Genomic DNA, 16,025 nt, shown 5'->3' on the forward strand with positions numbered 1-16,025 from the left:
TTGGGGACATGTGGGGTTGATGCCCAGTGAAAGTGATCTGGCTCCCATTTCCTTGGTGAGAACAGCCAGCAGATGTGTGTCTGGTAACTCAAAGCCTTTATTGAACCGGCCCAAGTCAATTGCTCCACCTGGCGTGGGGTTGGGGCTGACTCAGGTTTCAGCCCCCTGGCCGCAGGGGGGCTAAGACAAAAAGTGGGGCTGAAGATGGAACACGAGGCCTTAGATGCGGAGCGAGTGGGTGGAGACACAGAGGATGTCAGGGTGGGAGACTGTTGACCAGTCTATGCCCTAGATCAAGTGTTCACAAACCCTAATTATTCTCAGAAGCTCCAAAGAAGCTTTTTTTTTTTAATTTTTAAGAAAGATTTTATTTATTTATTCATGAGAGACACACAGAAAGAGGCAGAGACATAGACAAAGGGAGAAGCAGACTCTATACGAGGAGCCCGATGTGGGACTCAATTCTGGGAATCCGGGATCACGCCCTGAGCCAAAGGCACCATTGAGCCACCCAGACGTCCCCAAATAAGTTAAAAAAAAAAAAAAAGATTAATTTCCAAGCCTCGCAGTACACCCGCCCATCAGAAACTGTAGGGGGACCACCCAGGATTCTGCTGTGCCCACTCATTCCTCTACCGCACCCCAGAAGCCCTGCTCCTCCAGGCCCAGACCACTCCAGACCGCTCCTGTCGACGGCCCCAGGGCAGTCCTCTCTTACTTCATTTTTTTAAATATTTTTATTATTCTTTTTATTGGAGTTCAATTTGCCAACATATAGCATAACACCCAGTGCTCATTCCATCAAGTGCCCCCCTCAGTGCCCATCACCCAGTCAACCCCACCCCCCGCCCATCTCCCTTTCCACCACCCCTCGCTAGTTTCCCAGAGTTAGGAGTCTCTCATGTTCTGTCTCCCTTTCTGATATTTCCCACTCATTTTTTTCTCCTTTCCCCTTATATTCCCTTGCACTATTTTTTATATTCCTCAAATGAATGAGACCATATAATGTTTGTCCTTATGCTGAGTGAAATAAGTCAATCCTCTCCTACTTCAGCTTTCTCTTCTTCCTTCTTTATTAGCAATTCAGATGCAGTAGGAATTTTCTGAAATCCAGGGATAAAAATCTGCAGGGAGTCAACAGCGTCTGTCAGTTACAAATTCATGCTATAGGAGAAGCAGGGGCTTCCTGCGAAGAGTGAGAGCAAAGTTCTCCTATAGATTGTTGCCACTTTAATCTCATCATTTATCTTCAGTGAGAAACTCAGAAAGGCCAACTGATGAGGTTCAAAGACAAACCGTTCTTTCCCCTTGGACAGCCTCCAAGGTCTGACAACTGTGGACAGGCCAGGCCATTGTGCTTTTGCTCAGCCCCAATAGATGGCACCCAAAATGACAATGCCAGAATGGGCTGGATTCAGTTATGCGAGCTATGAGCTCTACTTTAGGAACCTGTTTCTTCTTCTTACCCAGCATCTCTGCCACATTATCCTACTTATTTCTTTAATAGCACTGGTCTCAATCTCCAACTCTCTGATTCACTAATTCATTTATTATTCTCTCATTTCCTGCCTCCTACACCATAATAGCAGCACTATGAGGGTGACAGCATTATGAATCCAGCTTACTCCTCCCACAGCACTTCGAGCAGATTCTTGGCACAGAAGGTACTCTATGAATTTGACTTGAATGAATGAAGTCACATTTGATTATGAGAAGAAGAAACCTTTCTCAATTCTAAAACACATTGTTATTGATTCGAACTGGGCTGCATCTTACAACAGATGAGCGTATTTGGTGCTGTATTTCACTCCCACTTCTCCCTGAAAAGCTGTTAGTACATTGGGGTGCTCATGGAGTAAATTGCGTCTTAGCACCAAGGAGGGACAACAAACATGATTCTGAGCAGAGCTTCGCTGCCTGTAATCCAGGATGCTTTTGCCGAGCAATGAGAAGGAAGGAGGCACATCAAAGGGGATGGAATAAGGAAACCAGTGCCCAGAAGTGATTAGAAGGAACAGAGAGGCATGAAGGACATCAGGAGAAGGCAGGGCCAGCCGCAACGGTCTTCATCTGGGACCAGGGAGTAAGAATTTTCCTTCATCCCAATCTTAGATGTTTATTCAAGTGGCCAGAGGCCATAGATATGATGCCTCATCCCATTGGCATGCTTAAGCCCTGGGCAAGGCACAAAGCCAAATCCCGCCACTTAGGGATGGCCCTGGTTGGAACTGCTTAAAGCATTGCCTTGTCTAAGTGTGTTCCTGCACCACCTGCCATAGAACCTTTAAGGAGTTTGCATAAGGGATCCCTGGGTGGCGCAGCGGGTTAGCGCCTGCCTTTGGCCCAGGGCGCGATCTTGGAGACCCGGGATCGAATCCCACATCGGGCTCTCGGTGCATGGATGCATGGAGCCTGCTTCTCCCTCTGCCTGCCTCTCTCTCTCTCTCTCTCTCTCTCTCTCTCTCTCTCTCTGTGTGACTATCCTAAATTAAAAAAAAAAAAAAAAAGGAATTTGCATAAAATGCAGATTCGTCGTCCCAAACCCTCCACCAGAGAGTCTGCCTCCAGAATCAGGACCCACAATAAGCGCCTCCTCCTCTCCTCCCCCGGGATCCTTTAGGTTCGTGGTCCTCAAATGCAAATGAGGGAATCGTTCCCTGGCGGGCCCAACTCAGCCTGTGTGACGCGCGGGGAAGGAATCGGGGGCGGAGCTCAGCCTCGGGGCGTCCCTGCCGGATCCTGACCGCAGCCCGACCCCTGGCGGTCAGAGCCGGCCGTGCGGCAGGAGGGATGCGGGGCTGGGTCCGGCCGAGACTCCGCGGGAAGTTGAACCTCCCCGTCCGCTCGCAGAGGCTCTGCGGCCGAGACGGGAGGGATGGGAGCAGGGGGTGACAGGCGGGGTGTGTGGATTTTCCAAACTCCTGCTTTGCCTCCGTTGCTTACAGACGATGAGGCAGGGAGCCCCTCCCCCCGGGCGTCTGCGGGCGGCACGTTTAGCTGCACGTCGTATCCGAGCGAGGAGGGAGAGGGAGAGAGATGGACGCGAAGTTGGGTGTTTTTCCGATGCATTAATTAATCTTTTAAAAAAAGGGAGGGGTGGGGACCAAAGTTCAAGACACGCCAGCAGACACGGGTGCGCTGCGGAGGCCGCTGGTCCGGCGCGGCCGTTCCCGGGTTCGCGGACACCCTCCGGGCGCCTCACCTGGCTGCGCACCTGAGCTCGGCCCTCTCTCGGCTCCCGGGCGTCGGGCCGCCTCCCCCGCGCCTGTGGAACTTGCTGGAGTTTGGCCCCTCCCAGGACGCGAGTGGTCCCGAGAACAGGTAATTCAAAGAAGTCTCGCCCACAAGCCTCCTCTTCTTTTCCTTTTTAATTCGCCCTCATCCGTCACCGACAGAAACAGAGCACTTGACTTTCATGGCGAATAGTAAGGTGCTTTTGCGTTTTCGGACCTGAATTACACAGCCCGGCTCGAGGCATCCTCCGTCGTTGGCCGGGGGGGGGGGGGTCCCGGGGCAGGTCGGTGTACCGGGCAGCAGGCGCCGCAGTGGGCCCAGGCCCAGCCCCAGTGGGCTTGACCGCAACTCAGTTATTCAGTCGTTAACAGACTTTGCTGGGAGCCCTCGGGGAGGGAGGGAGACATGGAACTGGCTGCTAGAAGACAAAGAAAAGTAAGGCATGTGGCTCCTACCCTCAGGCTGTTTTCAGTCTTGTGGAAGGCAGTAGAAAGATACATAAACCAAAAATTATCCAACTAGCGGACCATGCATTTCTCGGGCTAATTTCTTTGATCGGCTGTGTGACCACCTTCCTTGCCACTCTCCATTCATCGAGTGCATAGAACCTTACTCAGTTCTCACAATGACCCTATAAGGGAGGGCCTATTATTATCCTCATTGTATAAATGAGGACACCAAGTACTTGGGGGGCTCAAATAGCGTGCCCAAGGTCAAAGAGCTGGTGAGTGGTGGTAGAACTGGTACCGGAATCCAGAGTAGCTTAACTTCAAAGCACACGCTGCCACCCATCAGGTGATAGTGTTCCCCAGGGCCTTCCACTTCCAATCTTGTTTCTGCTGCTGTGTTGCTCAGAGTCAACTTCCGAACCTCTCACTTTGAGCTTATCTCTACCCACTTGGCCATCCTGACATTCTTTCCTCCAGTGTCAGAGAATAAGGCTCACGTCCTGCTGCCAGAGCTCATTCCATCCTGTCTTCCTTCCTTCTCCAGACCACGTCCGTCCACTCATCTCCTTTCTCCTAAACCTTCAACTCATTGTGTTCTCTCATTCCTTTCCCTCTGCCCATAAACATGTCAAAAGCTCACCTTTGCTAGCCTACAAGCAAATAAAACACAACACAGTGAAAAGCTCCCCATAGTATGCACCGATGAGAAATGTTAAAATAAAGAATACCGACAGTACCAAATGCTGGGGAGACTGTGGAAAAATTGGATCGCTCATAAATTGCTATTGGGAATGCAAAATGGTACAGTCTTCTGAAAAATGGCTGTTTCTTTTTTTTTTAATTTTTATTCATTTATGATAGTCACACACACACACACACAGAGAGAGAGAGAGAGAGAGGCAGAGGGAGAAGCAGGCTCCATGCACCGGGAGCCCGACGTGGGATTTGATCCCGAGTCTCCAGGATCACGCCCTGGGCCAAAGGCAGGCGCCAAACCGCTGCGCCACCCTGGGATCCCGGCTGTTTCTTTTAAAAGTGGATAAACGCTTACCATATGATAAAAATATGGCAAATCTGCCAGAGCAATGTAAACTAACATCACAAAAACTTCTACCCTACTTCTACACAATGACCATAGCACCTTCATTTGTAATAGCCCCAAATTGAAAACAACCCAACTGTCTTTCAAAGAAGTAAATGGCTGAAACAAGTGTGATATTTCCATATAATGGTAATGGGTACTACCCAGTAATGAAAAGAACAAGTTTTTGGTACCTGCAACAACATTGATGGTCTCAAAGACATTAGGCTGAGTGAACAAAAGCCAATCTCTTAATGTTATATACTACAGGGTGCCATTTCCAAAATATTTTCAAATGACAGTTATAGTGATTCATGGTCATCAGGGGATAAGGCAATATAAGGGAGTTCTTTATGGTGATTGAACAGCTCTGTATTTGATTGTTGTGGTAGTGGCACAAATTGATGCTAATAATAAAGTTGCACAGAACTACTCATACACACATAAGTACATATGAAAACTGTTGAAATTTGAATAAAGTCTATAGGTTGTAGCAATGTCAATTTCCTGGTTTTGTTAATATATACTACAGACTAAGATGTTAAGTGAAGCTGGGTGATGAATGTGTAGAACCTCTCTGTTTTTGCAACTTCTTGTGAATCTATAATGATTTTAAAACAAAAAGTAAAAAAAATGCATGTACTTTAAAATCAAACAAATAATAGAAGCTTCTTTTACCTTGATCCAGTTCAGCCCTCCTGGGTCCTCACCCCATGGTCACCACCCCATCACCTACTTCTCTCCTCCCCTTCTGAGCCAGTGCCACCCAAAAGGTGACCTGGTCTCCCTGTCCCCACTTTCTCAACTCCGCTTGGCTTTCCAGTTCACTGCCATCAGACTTCTGCAACCTCGCTGTCACCAGTGTGGAAAGTCCACGGTCTTTATCTTGCTGCATCAAAACCATTGGCTCCTTCCTTCTAATCATTCAGAGTCTATGGCAAAGCACTTTCCTGCTTCTACGTACACCTCCTTGGCATTTCTTGTCTGTCTCCTTTATGGATATCTCTCTCCAGTAGCTTCTCTTCTGCTTCTTATCCCTTCTATGTCAGCATTAAAGGAATGGGCAGTGACCCATTCCTTGACTCACTGCTCTTATTCCTCTTCACTCTATTCACTCCTCTGCCCACCTAGGACTGGCTAACTCCCACTAAGGCTCTGGAGATCATCTATAACCTGCCCTCTCCCCACCCCCACCCCCCAGTCAGGTTTATGTTGCAATTATTTGTCTATGTGTCTGTAGCACATTTCCTCAAGATTTCATAGGAAAGATGATGATACCAGCTTTAAGTGCAGGGCTTCTCATTACCTTGGGCAATGGGAATATTCTCTTCTTTGCAAAAGAGATGTATGAGCTACTGGGGTGGAGGGGTAATTACAAATGCTCTAGGCTCTGTAATATACCTTTTGCCAGCTGACAGATTCTATGTGAGGAGGAAGGACCTGGAAGGAAGATGGTGGCCCTGCCAGCAGAGGGCTGTTAGGGAGACATGGCTCGGAGGAAGACCGGAATGACTGCAGCCCACCCAGGCCTGGGTGTATTCCAGGTGAGATACAGAATAAAATCAACTCCCATCTCCCTGTACTGGTATGACCACAACAATAAGTCATGTCCAAAGTGGATGCTCTGCAGCAGAGAACATGGGGAGAAATGTGAAAAGCCTGTCCTTGCCATTATGGGAAAAGCAATAGGGAACTAATGTCTTTAAGGGAGTAGAAGAGGAACAGGAACATCATCAGGAACATCACAGTCTCGTCAAGGCTCAAGTAGACACCCAGCCAGGGGCGGAAATCCATTTTGGAGTTAGGAGCAAGGAGGGAGGCAACAGGACCAGGTGCAAACCTCAAGAAGGCACGTTTTACCACTTCACCAACGCTCCTGGGTCTCCCCAGCCTGGGCTACTTTCTCCCATCACCTCTCAGGCTAGCGAAATCTCCTTCCATGCTCTTTGGTTTGTACTGACCATTTTTAAGAGTGAAGGAGGCAACTTAAAATAATGCATTTTCATCTGATTTGAAACATGCCTGGTTTGAGATTTCCACTGCTGCACTAGCCTTTCTTTCTCTTCTTAAAGAAGAGGGCTGTGTGCCATCTTGTGGCGGAGGAGTGCCATGACAGCAATTATGCACCGGAACCATTTATTTCCAGTCCAGCACCAGGGTTACCTGGTGTAAAGCTCATGAAAGGGTTCTGGTTCAGGGGCAGTAGCAATCAGAGAATGCACCACTAGAGAGACACTGGAATGCACTGGTAATTAATGGCATTGGAGTAGGGACCAAAGGGATTTTTCCTGCCACCATTATGATTTTTATCTCCAGGCACCCTTCTCCCTAATTAATAAATTAATTCCAATTCGTGGTGGTTTAAAAAGAAATGACCTTGCACAATGGCAAGAATGCCAGACCAAGAGCTAAGATACCTGGTATCTCATTGCCCCTCTGCCACAGACAGCCAAGGGAGCTAGCAGCAGAGAATAGTGAAAAGAGTAGTGAACTGGGACCAGAGATCACTACTCAAGAGCTACCACAATCTAGCCTGTTCAACTTTTACTGAACACCTTACCTGAGCCAAGTGCTGTCCAAGGTACTTTTCATGTTTCTCCCTCATGGTCAGATGGGTAGTGGGTCTAGAAGTCAGGAAGCTGAGACTCAGTAAGAGTGAGTGAGGTATCCCAAGTCACAGAGTCTGCCGGGATCTGATCTAGATTCTTTTGGAGTCAGGCAAAAAGCATATGATCTTTGTTGTTTTCTTTTTTTTTTTTTTATTGTTATAATTTTTGGTCATGTGAATGTGGGGAAGTTGGGGAGCGGGGTCACACACTGGCAGATGGTTTGAATTTATTCTGTCCCTTGCTGATCGGGCAAGCGTGATTTCTACCTGAGTGCTCTGTTAATCTCCTGTGTGTTCTCGTTTCTCCCCATCTGACTTTGTTTATAAACGCATTTTAAGAGATTGAACTACCTCAGCTTCAAAACTCAGGTCCTTTGATTTCCGAAGGTAAAAGATGGAACCTAGAGAGAGAACACTGTCTGAGGCATGAATAGTAAAATCAAGGTCTCTATACAGGGAGGACAAGATGCCGTACCTGCTATTGATTTAGTACTCTTCTAAGGGCTGTCGCTACAGGGTCTCACCTGTGAGACGCTTGTAATGTTACTGTCTTCTGGGGGACCTCAGGGACACAGAGGTTAAGAAACTGAGGGGCATCTGGGTGGCTCAGTGGTTGAGCCTTTGGCTCAGGTCATGATCCCAAGATCCTGGGATTGAGTCCCACATTGGGCTCCCTGCAGCAAAGCTGCTTCTCCCTCTGCTTATGTCTCTGCCTCTCTTGCTGTGTCTCTCATGAATAAATAAATAAGATCTTAAAATTTAAAAAAAGGACAGAGAAAAGAAACTTGTTTGAGATCACACAACTATGATTTGAACACGGGCCTTTTAAAAAAAAACAGCTTTATTGAAATATAACTGAACTACAATAGAGTGCCCATATTCAAAGTAAAATTTGATAAATTTTGACATGTATGAAATGATGAGACCATCACCATAATCAGGATAATGAACATATTTGTTATCCCCAGCCCCTTTGGACTCCCCCTGTCCCCGCCCTCTCATTCTCCACCCTCACACTACCATCTCCAGGCAAACTTTGATTTGCCTTCTGTCACTATGGTTTTCTTTTTATTACAGTTTTATATAAATGGAAACATATAGGATGCACCCTGTTTTGTGTGGCTCTATTCATTCATCATACTTATTCTGAGATTCATTCATGTTGTGTGCATCAGTGGTTTGTTTTTTTATAGTTGATGAATATTCTTCTATATGGATAAACCACAATTTATTTATCCATTCCCTGATGGTGGAAATTTAGACTATTTCTATTTGGGGGCTACTATGAATAAAGCTATTATAAACATTAATGTACAAGTCCCGGCCATGGATCTAGGCTTTCATTTCCTTTAGATAAATAGCTAGAAATGGAATATCTGGGTTATATGATAGGTACATGTTTAACTTTTAGGAAATAGCTGAATTGTTTTCCAAAGTGGTTATACATTTTACAAAACAGTAGTGTATGAGAGTTCCAGTTTCTCCACATCTTTGCCAACACTTGCTATTGTCAGTCTTTTCCATTTTATACATTCTGTTAAGGATGTAATAATACCATGTTGTGGTCTTTTTTAAAAAATATTTTTTTAAAAATTTTATTTATTTATTCATGAGAGAGAGAGAGAGAGAGTTAGAGATACAAGCAGAGGGATAAGCAGGCTTCCTGCAAGGAGCCTGATGTGGGACTCAATCCCAGATTCCAGGATCACCCCCTGAGCTGAAGGCAGACACTCAACTACTGAGCCACCCAGGCATCCCCTATCTTGTGGTCTTAATCTGAATGTCCTTGATGACTAATGATTTTAAGTATCCTTTCATGGGCTTATAAGCCATTCATATATCTTCTTTAGTGAAGTATCTGTTCAAATCTTTTGCCCATTTTAAAAAGTGGGTTGTTTGCTTATTGAGATTTGTGTGTTCTTTATATATTTTGGATATGAGTGTCTATCAGATATGTGACTTTTCAAATACTTTTCCCTTTCTGTAGAATGTCTTTTAATTCTCTTATTAATGTCTTTCAAAGAGCAGATGTTTTAAATTTTGATGAGGTCAAATTTATACAAATTTTTCTTTTATAGATGATGGTTTTGGTGCCATACCTGAGAAGTCTTTGCATAACCCCAGGTGACAAAGATTTTTTTCTATGTGTTCTAGAAATTCTGTGATTTGGGGTTTTAGTTTTAGTCTCTGGTCCATTTTGGTTAGTTTTTACATGATGTGAGAGCATACTGAATTTCTTGTTTGTTTGTTTGCAAATGGATATCCAGTTGTCCCAGCACCATTTATTGAAAGGGCTGTCCTTTCTCCATTGAATTTTCTTTGCATCTTTTTTGAATATCAATTGACCAGATATATGTAATCCTATTTCTAGAATCTCTATTCTGTTCCACTGATCTATTTATCTTTATACCAATACCATACGGTGTGATTACTATAGCTTTATAATAAGTCTTAAAATCAGGTAGGATAAGCCCTTCAAATTTGCTCTTCTTTTTCAAAGTTGTTTTGACTATTTTTGTTTGGGATTTTTTGTTTGTTTGTGTGTTTTGCATTTCCATACAAATTTTAGAATCAGCTTTCTAATTTCTACAAAGAAGACTTAATGCGGTTTTGTTTAGGATTGCATTGATTTTACACAAATAGTAAGACTCATAATTTTTTTTTTTTAAATCATGCCTCAAGAGTCACAGTCCCTTGTTTTCTAATGTTCATACTTTTAAAAAGCCATTGTTTCTCTCTCTCTCTCTCTCTCTCTCTCTCTCTCTCTATTTTAGGTATTTTGTTTTTTGTTTTCAGTTTTGGTTGTTTTTGTTGTTGTTGTTGTTGTTGTTGTTGTTGTTTTGTTTGGTTTGGTTTGGTTGGTTCAGGCAGGAATTGTAAATCTCATCCCTGTTATTCTATCTTGACTGGAAACGGGAGAGGAGCATCAAGGCCTTGGACACCAAATCCTTTGCTCTTTCCTTAAGAAGCCTGCTGGAAGAGAAGGTGGATATAGTCTCACCTTAAAACAAACAAACAAACAAACAAACAAACAAACAAAGATGGAATAAAAAGTTAAATTTGGGACGCCTGGGTGGCTCAGCAGTTGAGCACCTGCCTTTGTCTCAGGTCATGATCCCAGAATCCGGGATCAAGTCCCACATCAGATTCCCTGCAAGGAACCTGCTTCTCCCCCTGCCTATGTTTCTGCCTCTCTCTCTCTGTCTCTCTGTCTCTCATGAATAAATAAATATTTTTTAAAAAGTTAAATTTTACTCCCATTACTGCCTTCAATAAATACTTATAAATACCCTGTCCCCCACTTTCTGATATGACTACCCACCAATTTTTAAATTCCCAAATTTTTATTCTCACACATTAAATCCATTATTTTTGTTTAATTCTTTTTATGAAAAGTCACCCAAAAAAACTAATATTGGAGCAAATTTACTGATTTGGAGGAGATGCCTTTTCCTCTGTAATTCTGCTAGTTAAGTGACCTCCTAGTATACAGGACATAGCCATTTCGTTTGAAAAGAGGGACTGTTATTTTAAAATCTCATCTTCTCCAAAAACAGCAGAATCCAGGACTATGGGATATTGGTGGTTCTAAGCAGAAACCCTAATGATATACCATATATACTTAGCTTTTGACTTCATCAACTTTTTGGAAATGAAACTGTTGGGAAAGCTGATCTAATGTCATCCATTAAATAAGAAGAATAAAATTAGATCATTAAAATGAATGTGGCTGGTGCCAAGGTGAACATAATGAAAAATACTTTATTACTCTCCCTTATTTCAAAACAACCCTTTAATTAAGATTTCTTCCACCAGCAAAACTAATTTCATAAGTTTATACAGCCAGCAAATTTCAATTTGCACCTCCAGAAAGTAACCCTTTTGCATTATAGGGAATTTATGTTTATTATCCAGGAAGGAAATGAGGCCGGAAGGCAAAGAGACACCTCCGCGTAGTGGGGTGATGATTGTCCTGTCCAGCCTGGGCACACACAGAGAACAGTTACATTTCCAATTCCTCAGACTAAATTTAGTCTTATCTACTTTTCACATCAACAGCCAGTCTAAAAAATATTGTTGGAGATAACAGGCTGGCTCTGGACTGTATCCCTCCTTGAATTTCTTGATGAAAGTAGAAGCCTGAATAGCGGAATCATTCCAGTTTCTGGTTTCCATGAAGATGGGGCAGCATAAATTCAATAACTGTTCAGAATATTAATTTAAGCTTCAGCCTGACAGCCAATGATCACTGGAACATATAGTACTGACCCAGCTGCTCAGCTGTTTTAGAAATGACTTAATTACACAGTTGGAATAGCTGCTAGCACCAAAGACACAAGGAAAAAAAATACTTAAAGGAGAAACAAGACAGGATTAATTTGTGGTCTAACTTATTAAGACCTCCTGCTGTCACCTTTTGCCAAGCCACTGAGCCTTCACTTCTTAGAAAATGATCACATACCTCCAGCTACTCTTATTCTTTCCCTTGATTTTGCAGAAATCATAACAACACCCAGGAGTCATTAAAAGCACCTGGAGCATGTAATCTGTTCCAAATGGGAAAAGACTTCCCAAGGGGACCAGGGATGGTCCACAGAGCCTCAGCCCTTCCCTCCGTGGTGTAAAATTTCCCACTAGACATTGCTACACAAGCCCAGGATGCCTCTCATTTCTCTTCTACCCTCCCCCTCCTCCTTTCTCTCCTATTCCCTCTTTCAATCTTTCTTCCTTCCCTTGTCAGCCTTTGGCTGCTGGATTGAGGCTGAAGATGGGGTGTCAGACACAGTCAGATGTGGAGCTGCTGTCCATGCACCTGCTGAGCAATCTGTATTCACCACTCATTGAATCCTTACAAAAACCTAGAGAGGAGGTGCTTCTCCCTGTTACCCAGGTACAGGAATGGAGGCCAAGAGGGCTTCTGTCATTCCTGTAAGGCCATTATACTGGTTAGTAAGTGACTTCTCTCTGTTTTTAAAACCAATCTCTGTGATGCTGAGGCTGGGACTCTGCAAACCACATTTCTGCTTTGTCATTGGCTCTTCATTGGCATGCTAGCGGGAGACTGTAGGCCTGGGCAAGGGAGAAGGAACTGCTGCTTCCTGTTTGCTTCCTGGTATAGTCAGCATCATGCCTGTGGTGGTTTTCATCTCAGTGGCGGTAACTTCCCGCATCCCCAGACCAGCCCTCAAAAATGCCAGCGTCAGTCAACCCAGAGGTCTGGGCCCCAGTTATAAAGGGCTCTGCTCTAAGTTTTGAGGTTCTAATGCCCTCATCCTCTTCTCTTTGTCCTGCTAATCCTAGGAGTAATAGCTGCTTCCTACAGTCACCATCCCTCTGGTGCCTCAGTGGCCTCTTTTTCTTCTTCTTTTTTTTTTTTTAATTTTTTTTTTTTACCTTTTTGCATCTCCAATACCCCCATTTAACCAATTCCCTCTGTTAAATTCTTTTCTGTTAAAGTTACTGGTTTTACTAATACACAGAGCACTAGGATTCAAAACCAAGTATGTCTGACTCCAGATCCAGGCCCTTGATCCCTACTCTGTGCTATTCCCATCCACTTCCTCTTGCTACCTGTGGCAAAAATGCTTTGCTTTGATCAACCTTTACTTAACCTCCTGAACCTTCTCTGAAGCCCATTTGTGCACTACCTTATAAAACTCTAGTTTTAGCAAGAGCCCAGCTAAGTCAGTTTAACCAGAACCTTCTACCCTTGATATCTCATCAGGCTCCCCATGCTCCACTACTCCCCCAGGTGATGTCTGGTCACCCTGACCTGTCTGCAGCAAGAATCAGTCAGTTTAGCTAGACAAATCCCCCTTACCCTGGATGTTTCCTCTCAGTGATTTTCCATCTACTGACCCTATCCGTGCTCCTTGGCTCTAAATTCCCACTTGCTCCTCCTGTATTCAGAGTTGAGCCCAATATCTCTCTCCCACTGTGAAATCTCATTGCAGTGGTCCCAATACATTCATGATAGTCCTGAATAAGGTCTGTCTCACCATCTTTTTAAGTATCATTAAAATTGTTTTCATTAAGAGTGGCATTCAGAAAATACTTTGAATCAAATTGTTAGGACCTCAAGTTACAGTCTTTGGGTGTATTCCCTGGGGAAAGTCCTAAACCATGTCATATTGATGACTGAAGATTTCACCCTCTGTTAAATGGTTTGGAAAGCACCTGGCATAACATGAGTGAATACAATAGCCTCAGCTAAACGAGATGGAGCTCTGATTAATATATTCCTAAAAGATCACAGAATTGACACATTTGCAAGTCATAGTAGTAATGGGAACTTACCAGCCCTCTGAGTTTCAACTGGAAATCTCATTTCTCTAAAAGCAGAACATATGGTATACTTTTGACCTTGTCCTGCTGTTAATTTCATTTTGCAGAGGAAGAGAAAGAAACACAAGGAACTTCTCTCCTAAATTTAATTCTGACCTTGGAAGAAGAACTAAAAACTGATTATTGAAGCAGAAGTATAGGAAGCTAGGGCTGGGGGACTGGGAATCTTTCACATGGGGGGGTTAAAATGCCCCCCCCCCAAAAAAAAAACATTCGGAGGAGGCTCTGACATGGAACCTGAAGTCAGCACACAACTCTCAGAAGTTTGGAGGAAAGTGCAGTCTGATCCCATAACCAAACAATCTGAAAGAGAAAACAGTATAAAAGGGATGACAGGATCTCGAAACAGAAAATCTGAGGATCAAAGAGCATGGCTCCTGATAAGGGGTGAAAGGGATTGGCCTCCAAAAATGCCAGTATGCCTGCACAGAGAGCAGTTTAACGAGCCTAATTTATCAAAGGCCTCGGCAGAAGATGGGAGAAGTGTACAGCAGATGATGATCTGTAGATGCCTCTTTGTTTCAGATACCATCTAGAATGAGCTGTCCAGATCATTGCCTTCAAGATACACATCCAGGGAGGAGAAAATAATAAGCCAATAAATAAGCAATAAAACAATCCATAATTCATAATAAGCAATAATAAATCCATAAAGGATGACAGGTAAGTACAATAATGTTATGTGTGCTGAACCAACTGAAACTGACAATATTCTACCATTTTGACCTACAAAGATGGCCATTTCATATGGTATGACCTACGGTATTGAGGGGGGTGTCATTCTTCATAAGGTCATGAGAAAAGGCCTCTCAGAGAAGGTGGCATAGGAGCAGGGACCTGAATCAGGGAAGGAATGAGCCATGTCAAAACAGAAGAGTGTTCCAGACTTAGGGGAAAGCAAGGTTCAATATTTTGAGGTGGGAATGCTGGGTGTGTGTGAGGAATGTCTGGAAGTCCAGCGTAGATACACTAGAGGAATGGGGCAGAAGCAGCACGAGAGAAGGTGAAAGTGGTAGCCAGAGACAGATCATATAGGAGGGCCCTTATATAGCCCACAGGTCATGACAAAGACTGAGCTTTGTTCAGGGAATAAAATGAGAAGCCCTTAGAGATCTGAGAACAGAGGTGATGTGATAAAAGATCAACCTTAGGAACTCTGTGGAGGAGCAAGCATGGAAGCGGGCGGGGGAGCAGGGAAGAGGCAGTGAAGGAGGTGAGGCTGGATAGACGTTAGGATATAAAAGTGGCAGAATTTGCAGGTTGAATTAGATATAACAGTTGAGAATGAAAAATTGAAGATGACAAGAATTTTGACCTGAGCTACTGGATAAATGGAGCTATTTACTGAACTAGGAAAGAGAGAAGGTAAAAAATGTATGTGGGTAGAAAAAAAAAGTTTGATTTTAAATACATTCAATTTAACGTTCTTCTCAGTTATCTAGTTTGAGATAACAGGGTAGGAAGCTGGATAAACAAATTTAGTGTTTTAAGAATAGGACAAAACAAGATATATACACTTGGGAGTTATTAGCATAATGATTTATTTAATGCAAGGGGTGGGTAGAAATCAAGGGAATGAATGTAGATAGAACAGAGACGAGGTTCTCTGAGGCACCTGGGCAGTTCAGTGGTTGAGCGTCTGCCTTTGGCTCAGGTCATAATCCCTGGGTCCATGATCCCTGGGATCCCTGGGTCCTGGGTCCTCCCCACAGGGAGCCTGCTTCTCCCTCTGCCTATATCTCTGCCTCTCTCTGTGTCTCTCATGAATAAACAAATAAAATCTTAAAAAAAAAAAAAAAAAGAACAGAGAAGAGGTCTAAGGACAGAGGTCCAGGACACTTCACCACTTAGAGGTTGTGAGGAAGCAGATCCAGCACAGGAGACTTAGGAGCAGCTGTCAGCGAGGATAGAGGACAAGCATACACACAATCACTCTAAGGCCCAGTCCTTGCCATATCCCTGTTTGCAAGAGGGATCTTTTGAGAAGGCATAAGGGAAGCTAGAGAAGGATCCACAGGAGAATCCTCAGACATCATCAGTTCAAATAAATATGAGGGTAAAACTCTAGAGACTCCCTCCCATCCACGAGAATGATCCTCCGTGCCACCTCTACCTTTTCCTAACCTCCAGTGACAAAGTCAGTTCCTCATATTTCAAGTATAGAAATGCCTCTTGGCCTTTCCAATGGTCACAACAAGTATAACTCACAAATCCTAATCAAAATGCAATCACTTTCTAGAAGTCCATCTGAAAATAACTTCCTGCCCAGGGTGTGAAAGATCTGGCTCTAAGGAAACCCCAGAGGAAT

Source organism: Canis lupus, chromosome 8 (assembly GCF_011100685.1).
Source record: "Canis lupus familiaris isolate Mischka breed German Shepherd chromosome 8, alternate assembly UU_Cfam_GSD_1.0, whole genome shotgun sequence".
Taxonomy (NCBI): domain Eukaryota; kingdom Metazoa; phylum Chordata; class Mammalia; order Carnivora; family Canidae; genus Canis; species Canis lupus.